Source organism: Euprymna scolopes, chromosome 6, assembly GCF_053919585.1.
Source record: "Euprymna scolopes isolate OS-2025 chromosome 6, ASM5391958v1, whole genome shotgun sequence".
In the NCBI taxonomy this organism is placed as follows: domain Eukaryota; kingdom Metazoa; phylum Mollusca; class Cephalopoda; order Sepiida; family Sepiolidae; genus Euprymna; species Euprymna scolopes.
The window spans coordinates 27060717-27073633 of NC_136487.1; the positions used below are offsets into that span (position 1 = coordinate 27060717).

Genomic DNA, 12917 nt, shown 5'->3' on the forward strand with positions numbered 1-12917 from the left:
TAACCCCGTTTCAACGAGAGAAAGCAAAGCCTGAGAGGGTGGACCTCCTAGAACTGCATGGAACTTTACTCATACGTCAAAATCAACAGGGACCAGATCACTATAGGAATGGTCTAATCTATATTTATTTTGGGGCCCGAGGATAAAAATTCCCCGTCGAAAGTACGCACATAAAAATAGATTATTTAAAAGCAATAAAGCATTTTTTATTGTAAATATAATAGAGAGTCATCTCCAACTCAAGTAGTATCGAATGTTAAGTCTCACATTCAACATATGAGTTACGGGTTCGAATTCCAATAGAACAGAAAAAAAGTTCCGATGTGACGTCTGTAAGTATATATAAGTATTGAATATGTAGATAAAGACAAGAAGAGTATTACAATATAGATTAAGGATAAAAGCAAACAATGAAGAGTTTACTTTGTCAGACATGACAGCTGTCACTTCATCGCAGAACCGGCTTATCAATAGTTCACAAAGAAGAAAAAAAATTGTGAAAAGTCATCCGAGTAATATCGCCCTCCACCTGAAAATCTTTTTAAATAAATGCTTGCCTCATGACATAAATGCCAGAGTAAAAGCGAATAGTTTCAATAATTATTTAAAAAAAAAATAAGTAATATTTATTCTAAAAATATTATAGTTAAAAGGCCCTTTCCAGAAAAAAATCATGCCGTCTTTAGGGAATTTAAGAATAAGCGGTCAATCCCGATTTCCTGTTGTTGAATAGTGTCGGACTGTTTACTGTTTGTGCCCAATCGTCGATATTAATAGAAATTAATTCCCTTACATTGTGTACTAATTTCAGTAATTATCATCTCCTACACTGTAACATAACAAAAGTTCAAAACACATGTGGTTGTAGGTTTGAAAATTATTCTCTTATTTATTTTATGTGTATGTGTGTATGAGTATGTGTGTGTTCATATATGTGTATATGTTTATTCAATTGTATTTCACTTTTTATTTTAAATTTTCGCCCAAAACTGATTAAAAAGCTTGCCGTTATGTAAAATTTCAAATGTTTAGACCCAAAATTGGCTGAATAGTTTGCTAAAAACAGTAAAGATCAAATCTTTAGAAATTTGACCAAATTTTTGGCTAAAACCGATTTAAAAGTTTGCCCTATGTCTGAATAAACTTAATGTAAAATGTCAAATGTTGAAACAAAAAAATTGGCTGAGTAATTTGGTGGAGACCGCAGAGACATGTTTTTTTTAAACTTTGACTTCAATTTTGACCCCTCAACATTTATTGTTTTGGGTTCAAATTGAATTTAAAAGTTTGAGCCATATCTAAGTAACCTACATCTATAATTTCAAGTGTTTAGACCCAAAATTGGCGGAGGAGTTTGTTAGAGTTTTCAAAGGTCAAATCGTTGAACTTTGATCCCTTGACAGCCAAATTTCTTGCCGAAAAGCGATTAAAATTGTTTCCCAAATCTCCATACACCTTATATCAAATCAAGAGTCTATAGACTGAAAATTGACAGAGTAGTTCGGTAGGGAAATTTACACACACAGACACGCATACAGACAAACAATTTCTTTATATATATATATATATATATATATATATATATATATATATTAATATTCTTATTTTTCTTCCTATTAATATTATCATTAGTATTTTATTATTAATATTATCATTAATATTTTATTATTAATATTATCATTAATATTCTTCTTCTTCTTCTTCTTCTTCTTCTTCTTCTTCTTCTTATTATTATTATTATTATTATTAGTATTATTAAACCACTTGACTTATCTTACCGCGACACAGTGGACAAAATGGTCGGCGTTTTATTTACTTGCTTCCGACCACGGTCGGTGAAACTTGCTCATCCTGAAAGGTTTTGCTCAACTTTTCATTTTTTAATAGTAAAAGTAGATTTGCCGGGAATTTCCTTTCCGATGATGTTTAGTTTTGTCCATTCCACGAAAATTATTCATTAAATGTCCTCATCTCACCGCCACTCTCCGCGATTCTTGACATTTTCATACATTTTCACGGAATAAAAAGAAGTAATGATAGAAAACAATGGGATCATTGAACTATGCCACAAACAACCGCCCTTAGACACATGCATAAGTACGTATACTCACGTAAACACACACGCACCATACGAACACGTATATAAGTTTGCAAATATACACGTAGGATACGCGCGTGCGCGCGCACACACACACACACACACACACACACACACACACACACACACACACACACACACACACACACACACACACACAAAGGCCAGAACTACATATACAAAGACTGACACAAAAGTTCATATATAAGCGCACACATAAAAAACACAAAAGAGATATTGCGAGCCTGTCTCTGCTTTTTCGTTATTTTCACGGCAAGTGTTCGTCTGAGCTCCAATATATGGTCCCCCTCGCCAAACTTTCACGGAAAACACTCGTCTAGCTAAAAACACTATCAATAATTTCCCATACTCTTTATACGCGCTTAAACCTAAACGTAGATTCCATTAACAAAGTTTCTTTCTTAGAACTGCACGCCCGTGGAACTCTCTTCGGTTTGCCTGCTTTCCAGCTGACTACAATTTGGTAGTCTTCAAGTCCAACGCATACAAATTCTTGATGAACCGCCCCCTTAAATAATATAATTTACCAAATTTCCTTTACTAACTATTACTACAATATTATCTCATTGTCTACTTTACACCCAGTAACCCTTATCCTCGAGTGCCGCCCGGGCCTTGATAAATGGTGACTCCTATGTAAAAAAAAAAAAATACACGCAAACATGCACACAATATGATTTCTCTTCATAATCACGTGATCATTCTAATAAAACCAAGAGTGAGATTTTTGGAAGGAGTCGGCCATCTTTTTAATACACAAAAGGCGGCCCATTTCCTCCAAAAATAAATAAAGAAAGAGGTGAATTACGGCTTAAGTAAACCTTTAGGTGTATCAGAATTTTTGTAGGAATTTTTGACACCCCTAACACGAAACTGCGAATAAAATATAAAAAACTCGTAATTTCTCTTTTTAAAGTGGGTTGTTTATTTTCTTTATGGATTATACTTCCAAAATAAACTATTAAAGTTGTTTTAAAAGTAATAGAAATGCTTTTTTTTATTTTTTAAAAAACAGTAATGAATTTTACGAACTCAATATTTTTCAATTTTTAAACTTTAAATATCTATCAAAATTTTTCTATTGATTCTATTTTTACGATATTTTCAGGGTCAATGTGAAATTTTATGTTCTTTCCAATAAACCGAATATAATATTTTAGACAAACGTTTTTTTTAAATTCACGCCCCCCCATTTTCAAGTGTCTATTAAAAAGTAAATAATTAATTTACTCACCAAAGTTTTATATATCACAAATTGAAGAAAAAAGGCCAATAAATAATATATTCAAATTTAAAAAAAAGTAGTGTTTTTTTAGAAATTTACCTGTAAAGTTCGAAGTTTAAAACCTTTTTTTTTTAAAACCACGTTGTTTGTTTTTCCTTTTGTTTCTTTTAATGAAACCTTGGCCCTTGCTCCTTTAATTGAAAAAAAAATTAGGGCTTGAATTACATTTTTCGAGTAGTTATAAGCTTGGAAAGACAGGGGTTCGAATAATTCATACCTCCCATTTTGAAATGTCTATTAAAACGTAAATAATTAATTTACTCACCAAAGTGTTATATATCACAAATTGAAGAGAAAAGGTCAATAAATAATATATTCAAATTTAAAACAAAAAAAGTAGTGTTTATTAGAAATTTACCTATAAAGTCCGAAGTTTAAAACCTTTATTAAAAAAACCCACGTTGTTTGTTTTTTTTTGTTTTTTTTTAATGAAACCTTGGTCATTGCTCCTTTAATTGAAAAATAAAATTAGGGCTTGAATTACATTTTTCGAGGAGTTATAAGCTTGGAAAGATGGGGTGGAATTATTCACTATTTTTCACGAAATTTCTGACACACCTAGTAAACCTTTGCTTGATAAAAGCGTAATCATTGGCTGCTGAGAATGGGAATAACCAATAATCTGATTAAATAGCTAGCACATTTTACATCACCTGTAGATATAAAACCACACGGTAACATCAATTTTATGCAATAGTCTGAAGAATCCTCACGAGGTTAAAAAGCAGAAAATTGTGTGTAGCTTAATTGCCATATATATTCTGTATATTTATATATGTGTGTGTATACATATATGTGTATGCGAAAGTATTCTTTATATGTACCAATCTTTTTACATCCCAAGCTCAATGATTGTTAAGCATTAACAATAGAGCATATATAAATAAATAGCAATTTCGCTAGATTCCAAAGTCCAAGATTTTATTAATCTTAGCAATCATTATTTTTTTCATAACAAAAATTTCGGCACATTTGGATCTGTTTCATTAATAGTGGAACAACTGATATTTATATGTCAATACTGCATATTTCCTCCGTGGACTCATCAGAAAAAAAACAAAAACAAAAACAAAAATAAAGATAGAAAGTTCTCAAATACAAATATGCATTCCGGAAACTTTCTTGTGTTTGTGATGAGTCCATGGAAAAATATGCAGTATAAACATACAAATGTCGATTGTTCTCTAATGTAAATGTGACAACGTTTTTGCTTTGAAAAAACAAAAACAAAAACAAAAACAAAAAAACCCGATTAGTTAAGATAAATAAAATCTTCAACTTCGGAATTCTTATATATATGATAATATATATATTATCATATATATATATATTATCATATATATATATATATATATATATATATATGATAATATACATATTATGATATATATATATATATATATATTATTATTATTATTATATATATATTATCCATTATATATTATCATATATATACATTAGCATATATACATTATCATATACATATATATAGACTAGTGAGGGTGCGCCCAGCTCTGTTCGGTCCTAAAATACGTTTAAATATGATATTTTAATTTGTTCCAGATTTCATATATATTATTGTAGAGTCGTGATTTCAAAAGTAAAAAAAAAAGTATTTTGGTGCCGTCAATTAGAATCGAAACCGAAACTGTAACATTCGAAGCTGGTGACGTTACCACTGTAACAACGTGACACGCATATGAACTGATTAAAAATTAAAACATTAAAAATAAACTAAGATGAATGTACAAAATGCATAACGATTTTTTCAATTTTGACCCATTTTCGACCCCTAAAAACTATTTTAACCGGATAAAGACCCATAAAGAACAGTCCGTAAAATTTCCAATCATTTGATGTCCCTAGCGCCGTTCTGCGACTTTTAGTTTCTGAGGAAATAGAGTTTGAAAATATGGTGACAGACAGACTAACATGTAGCCGATTATCATATACATATTATCACACACACACACACACATACACACACATATGATGAATCGATTACATTACAACTAACTGGTGCCAACTTCCAGGTATGACATCAGTAGTGCTGAAAACTACGTCCCACACAGGCATATATATATATATATATATATATATATATATATATATATATATATATATATATATATATATATATGTGTGTGTGTGTGTGTGTGTGTGTGTGTGTCTGTGTTTAGTGTCGTTGTGCATAACTCTAACTTACATTAACCACAAACGTCGACATTATGTTGTCTGAACAATATGAAAATTCGACGTAGATCAACTTGCGAAATCACGGATCAAAATCTTGTTTTAATTCATGTCGACATTTAGAATGATATATGATTGATCTTATTGCAACACAAGAGTTCAAGTATTTGTTCTACTCACGTTGAAACTCGTTTTTATTTTCATTTAAGCATGACATAAGCGGCCTGTTTAAGACAAGCGATGAGTCAAAACACAAACATGTCAGTCAGCGATTTTCTTATGTTTTCTTTTTCTTATTATTTCTGACTGATCAATGATTTCGATCGGCAATCGGATGATATGATCTTCTTTCATGGTTGACACATGCCGCCTTCGATGAAACTGTTTAAATAGATTCAAGCCTATGAAAAAAAAAAAAAAAAAAAGTATGACTCGGATCAACAAACGTTCATGTTTTTGTGGGTTCTTTTCATCCCGATCAGTTTCACATTCATTTACGTAACAATAACAATGATCAGTGTAAATTACATGGCATTATTTGAAATTTTATGTTCTGGGCTGATGCATCTTTGACAGGGTGAAAAAAAAAAGAACAAGTTTCCAACTAACAGATTACGCACAATCAACCAAACTCCAATCCCTGGCCCATCACTGCAATATTACATCTGTGTATCTGATTTAAAGATATTTTAGTGGAATGTTTTCAAACTTGTAACAATTGTACTTTTCTCAACGTAAATACCACGATTAACCCGACAAGCAGCAGAATCCAACCCCTTCACTCTAGAGATCCACAGGTGGCAGAAAGCCTTCTAATCTAATAGTTTATTCCCTCGAACTACTAGACTTTTGAGCTCCCTCAGTTTCCTGCTTCCTCGACTGTACTTACATGCATTCATATATATATATATATATATATATATATATATATATATATATATATATATATATATATATATATATGTGTGTGTGTGTGTGTGTGTGTGTGTGTGTGTGTGTGTGTGTGTTTGTGTGTGTGGGGGATAACAATAAAATATTTAAACAGTTAAATAAAGCATTTGTTCGTCATACTGATGCTTTTGAATCGTTTAAGATAAACCAGACTATATTAATAAAGGAAATCCAAAACTATATTAGCAATGTATAAAATGTATTTATAATTACATATAATAAAATTATATATATATATATATATATATATATATATATATATATATATATATACATATACATATATATATATATATATATATATATATATATATATATATATATAAAAATGTAGATATGTAAAAATATTTTTAACCTTTATATATCTAATTTTAAATAAATAAGAATGTAAATATACTAAATACAAATCATAGTGGGGGTGATAAGTAGTTAAATGGATTAATCCTAATCTTATAAATACAAGACTGATAAATTAAAAAATTAAAAAATGTATCCATTTTAAATGTGGAAATTGATGAATCGCACAGGTAAGAAATTCATTTTTATACTATGAAAAGATTAGTAATTGCAATTAAGAATAGGAAATTGGATCAAATGTTTGTAACATGTCTTCTTCCTAAGATTAAGGGTGGTGGTGTTTGATCAACACTGCTGGGGAGCCATGATGTAATATACTGTTTTGTTTTTAAATCCCCGAAACAGTGTTTCATGGTAAACAACTGATGATCCCTTGAAAAATAAATTATTGGTATTATAGTAAAATATGCTTAAATACTATATTTTGATTAATGCAGATTTCGTATTTATTGTTATATTATATTGGACACAATATATAGTAATAATTTAAAAATTTTACAAAAAAATAACTTGTGCGCCACCAATGAGAAGTGAAACCAAAACGTTTAGCTTAAGATTTACTTTTTCTTTTGACGTTAATGCTTGAACTATGAAGAAATGTTTGCTGCAAGCTTAAAAACGAAAACATGATCCAATAGATATTACGTTACGCATGCATATTTGTAATGGCGTCGTTCGACCGTTTCCTGACAAATTCCATTTCTTTAATTTTCACACTTTTGCACATATTTTTCCCGGCTATAACTCAAATATAAATTACATTATGAGTTCGATTACCCTATATATTGAGTTTCATGTCTGTAGACCAAAAACTGACAGAGGAGTTTGATAGGCAATTTTTAAATCAAATATACGTATACATAAATATATATAGAATGAGGTTTGTGTTTACTATAACCTTTTTATGCAAATATTATGCAAGTATAAATCAGGTAGAATATCTACATGAATATAATTACACGTAATAGTTAACTAAAGATGATCATCCCATGAGAAAATCGAAAAAAACTAGTAGGGGATTAATTAAAATGAATGTCTAAAAGAATATGTAAATTAGCAAGATCTTTTGCAGATGAATGGAATTCCACAACCCATATATGAGATGTTGTATTTTCTTTTTAAATAAGTAAAAAAGGGGTTTTAATATGAATATGAATACAAAACAGCACGAATTTATAGGATTATATAACATATATACATGGTAATATATATGGTTATATATATATATGTATATATATATATATATATATATATATATATATATATATATATATATATTCTACTGGCTTCTTTAAAATGTCTATAACTATGAATTATTCCTACAAGTAACTAAATCTTCACTTGGATCGTGTTTTTTTTTGTATACGCAAACGAACCACAGAAACATTTGCATCATCTATCAAAGAAAAATACTTTTACTTCAGGAATGATACACGTGGAAATAAAAAAAACTACACCTTTGAAATAATGGTCGTTTCAAATCTTTAGTCTTCCTAAAGAGTGAGGTAATGTCTTTTCACTATATTTTCGTCCAAGGTCAAATATCTAAAACGTTGCAATGTTTCTACGACCAACAGGGAGTCGCTTCTTTGAATCCCTATCTAAATTGGACAAAGACAGCATCTCTCACAAAAAAAAACTTATATATTTTTTCTTTTGGTTTAAAAAAAACATTCATTAAATGCTTTACATTCGATAAGGACCTGATTAAAGGTTTGGCATCACATCTCCACCCTGGCCTTAAATAACTTTCTCCGACTGGATATTTTATTATCTATTGAACTTTCATTTTATTACACACACACACACACACACACACACACACACACACACACACACACACACACACACACACACATATATATATATAATTTTTTATTTTTGTCTCAATTCTTTTTATTTCCTTTTACTTTTTTCTTTCTGTCACTTAACTATTCTTATGTTTTTGTTATTTTATATTCACTTTATTCCCTTATTTTTTTTTTAATTGCCCTATATTTAATAAGTACATATCTCTTAGAACTATTATTATCCATCATTACTCTATAATTTTTATATTTTTACAACTTTTCACCTGGTACCCGTTGTTATTTTTATCCCTTCATTCTCCCATGTGTTTATCCTCTGCTTTACTCAATTAAAACTTTTGTACACAGCACCCTGTATAATTCATCTCCTCACATTGATTACCCTATTACTCCTAATGACTTATATTTTTTTAAGTACTGTTATACTCTCAGAATTCCTTCTAAACAATATACCGACATAGCATAAACCCGTATCTTATGTAAACCCCCTCCATAGCTACAACACATTCTTTATGTTATTATGTTATTTATGTTAATTACTGGATTTTAATTAATTATAAGGTGAAACTCTAATGATTCAAACTCGATAGATAACGACAAACTTCCACCCATTAATATGGGAGGGGAGATTATCATCAAAAGTGTCCTGAATTGATAACTTAGCACCGGCCTTACTACTTAGATATAAATAAGTCACTTGTACCCATTCCCCCCCTTTTTTTTAATAGAGAGTAGATAATACAGTGGATGTGTTATCGGCAGCTCCAGTAACTCTCGCTTCTCATATTTTGTCATTCAGTCCTCATTCAATGAGTGATTTTTCTGACAAAGGGTGAAGAAAAAGCTGCTTAAAGGTCGGTAGTACTTGGTGACTAGTAGTCTGAGATGTCGGAAATTTTTCTGTCTCTGTCTGTCCCTGTGGCCATGTCACTAGTAAGGGTGCTGGAGGTAAACGTTTTGTCTGGCCTGACGTTATCTGCCTGATAGTCAGGGACCCGAACCTTGGATTAACCACTAAGGAGACTGTCCTATCAGCAGGCGCAAAGTACTGGGACTGCTGTATTGCCATTTGGTGAGTGGATCTGGACCATGCAGTAGTCTCTCGTGGGGCCTCTCGATGCCATACTAGTGGGTAATTGTTACGGCTTTACCTTTTCGTGTGCTACAAAAGTCTTCACATCCCTCGGCTAACATCCATATCTGTGGTGACTTCAACGTCCATAACGTGGAATGGCTGACCCATTCAAATAAGACTGATGATGAGGGGAGGTTTTGTCATGATTTTGCCATTGCTTATGACCTCACTCAGATTGTTTGCGAACCCACCCGTGTGCCCGATACACCCGGTCAATATGCAAGCCTCTTAGACCTTTTTCTCTCAACTTCTCCTAAGCTATGTTCATGTTCCGTTCGTTCTCCTCTAGGATCCTCCAACCACTCCGTCGTATCAGTTAAGATAAAAACGAAATGTAAGAAGCCCCCAGACGTACCCCTCCACCGTACTATATACCGATACTTTATGGCTGACTGGGATAGCTTCCGTACATTCATATCTGATTTACCTCTGCACTCCATTTTTAAAAAGGAAGTGTCCTCTATAGTATCAAATCTGACCGAATGGTTAATTGTAGGCATAGACCAATTCATACCATCTAAAATATTCCAACAAAAACCTAACAGCCAGCCATGGTTCTCCCCAGAATGTGCTGCTGCTATCGCGCACAGAAATCACTTTTTCCATAGCTACCAACGTAATAGATGCACTGAGACTAAAGCTGCTTTCATGACTGCCAGCAACCACTGTAAAAGAGTAATAAAAAATGCAAGAGAGCTATATGCCCAGTCTGTTAAATCCAAGGTAGCTGATCAGCGGCTTGGATCCCACCAGTTTTGGCAAATAACAAATAGGATCCTGAACAGAAGTGTGCGTTCTATCCCAACCATTATCAATGGACCAGAGGTTATCTCGTCAGCGTCAGACAAGGCCAAACTATTTGCAAAGAACTTTGCAGCTAATTCTACCCTATGCGACGAAGGCCATCAACTCCCTATATTTCCTCCTATAACACAGAACAAGCTAGGTAACATACAAATATCCGTGCATGAGGTCGTCAAGCTAATCAAGAACCTAGATTCCAGTAAAGCAACTGGCCCTGATGGCATCCCAATTTTAGTGTTAAAAAAGCTTCAACCAGAACTTGCTCCCATACTTACGAAACTATTTAAGCGCTGCCTTAAGGAGAAGTGCTTTCCGACTCCCTGGAAGACCTCATCAGTTTGCCCTGTATTTAAGAATTCAGGTGATAAGTCATCTCCCTCTCAGTACAGACCTATAAGTCTCCTGTGTGTCATGAGTAAGTTGCTGGAATCCATATTAAATAGAGAAATAGTCAACCACCTCAGCAGGAATAACCTTCTTAGTGACACACAATATGGTTTCCGCTCTGCAAGATCTACCGCAGATGTGCTGACGGTTATATCCCACAGGATTAGTGAATCTCTTGACAAAGGCTTCCTTTCTAGGGCAATTGCTCTTGACATATCAAAGGCCTTCGACAAGGTATGGCATAAGGGTCTACTTCACAAGATTTCCAGCTACGTTATAACTGGAAATGTTTTCTCAATCATTAAATCATTTCTCTCCGATAGGCTCATAAGAGTAGTGGTAGATGGACAAAAATCGGAGGCCTGCAATATAAATGCTGGAGTCCCTCAGGGGTCAATCCTGGGCCCAACTCTCTTCCTGATCTACATCAATGACCTCCCTAAACACATACTTAAATCATTCGTTGACATCTATGCCGATGACACGACCATCTACGGCAACACATCAAAGGCTGTAAATGACAAAGTTCTCTCTGATTCTCTCTCCTCTGATCTCGAGCGCGTGGTTCAGTGGGGGCAGATGTGGCTGGTTACCTTTAATGCATCCAAAACCAAACTGCTGTCCTTACATCATCAACGCTCTGATCCCAGCTGGCATCAATTGTGATGGATGGCTCTCATCTGGGTGAGGCCCTGTGTTTTGACAAGCTTCTGGGTTTGACCTTTACTCCTGATCTGAAATGGAACACTTACATCAAGTCTGTTGCCAAGGTCACTGGAAAGATGGTGGGATCCTTCTACCGCTCCAGAAGATATCTCACTACTGATGCAATTCTCTATTTATATAAAAGTCAAGTACGTCCAAGGATGGAATACTGTTGCCATATCTGGGCAGGAGCTGCTAAGGACAGCCTATCCTGCCTTGACAGAGTACAAAATAGACTTCATGGCTTAGTGGGGGATGCCCTTTTCTCTACCCTGCAACCTCTCTCCCACAGAAGAGACGTTGCGAGCCTATCCCTGTTTTATCGTTATTTCCATGGCAGGTTCTCGTCTGAACTCCAATCTCTGGTCCCCCCTCGCCAATCTTTCACGAAAAACACCTGCCTAGCTGAATCCACTGTCAAAAGTTTCCCCCACTCTTTGTCTGTGCCTAAATCAAAACGCAGATTCCATGAACAAAGCTTCTTTCTTAGAACTGCACGCCTGTGGAATTCTGTTCCGTCTGCCTGCTTCCCACCGGACTACAACTTGGATGTCTTCAAGTCCAACGTTAACAAATTCCTAATGAACCGCCCCCATAAGTAAACATTTCATCAAATCTCCACACTAACGTAATGTACTTGCAATAACCCTTATCCCTGAGTGGCTTCCGGGCCTTGATAAGTGGTGATCACTGTGTAAAAAAAAAAAAGGTTTGTCAGGACAACCTGGAATGAGGATACTTTTTCCTGTGAATAAACCCTGATTAAATATTCAAAATAACATAGTATTCAGGGGCCAAATAAGATCTCGGTATGGTTAACTAATGAAAATGGCGGGTGATCCCTTCTTGTTTCTAAAGTCTGTTTCACACAGAAGCGATGTTGCTCGCCTCTCACTATTGTATCGTAATGTTCAAGGTAGGAGACCAACAAGGATCCAATCCCTGATTTACCCTATACAACATTCACAGTAAGAACTCCTCTAACTACAACTGCAATAAATGATTTTTCATTTTCTTTTTCTGTAGTAAAAACCAAATGGACACTTCCATGAACAACGCCCATGTGGAACAAGATACAACAAGACTGCTTCCCAACCAACTACAACATGGTCGTCTTCAAGACTAATACAAACAAATACTTGTTGAGTGGTACTCTTGAATAATCAATTCTGC

At 33.6% G+C, this 12917-nt stretch overlaps 1 protein-coding gene across 3 annotated transcripts in view; it reads right to left on the minus strand.

Moving 5' to 3' along the window:
* The window catches only part of LOC145277584 (uncharacterized), a 121999-nt gene that overhangs the window by 62677 nt on the left and 46405 nt on the right, over positions 1-12917 (minus strand). For 2 of the 3 annotated variants that reach the window (XM_080129092.1, XM_080129093.1), the window contains exon 2: positions 5778-5998. The exons of the other annotated variant lie outside the window; for it this stretch is intronic. The gene's annotated coding sequence lies outside the window, so the exon portion shown is untranslated. The remainder of the gene's footprint in view (positions 1-5777; positions 5999-12917) is intronic. 3 annotated transcript variants of the gene reach the window in all.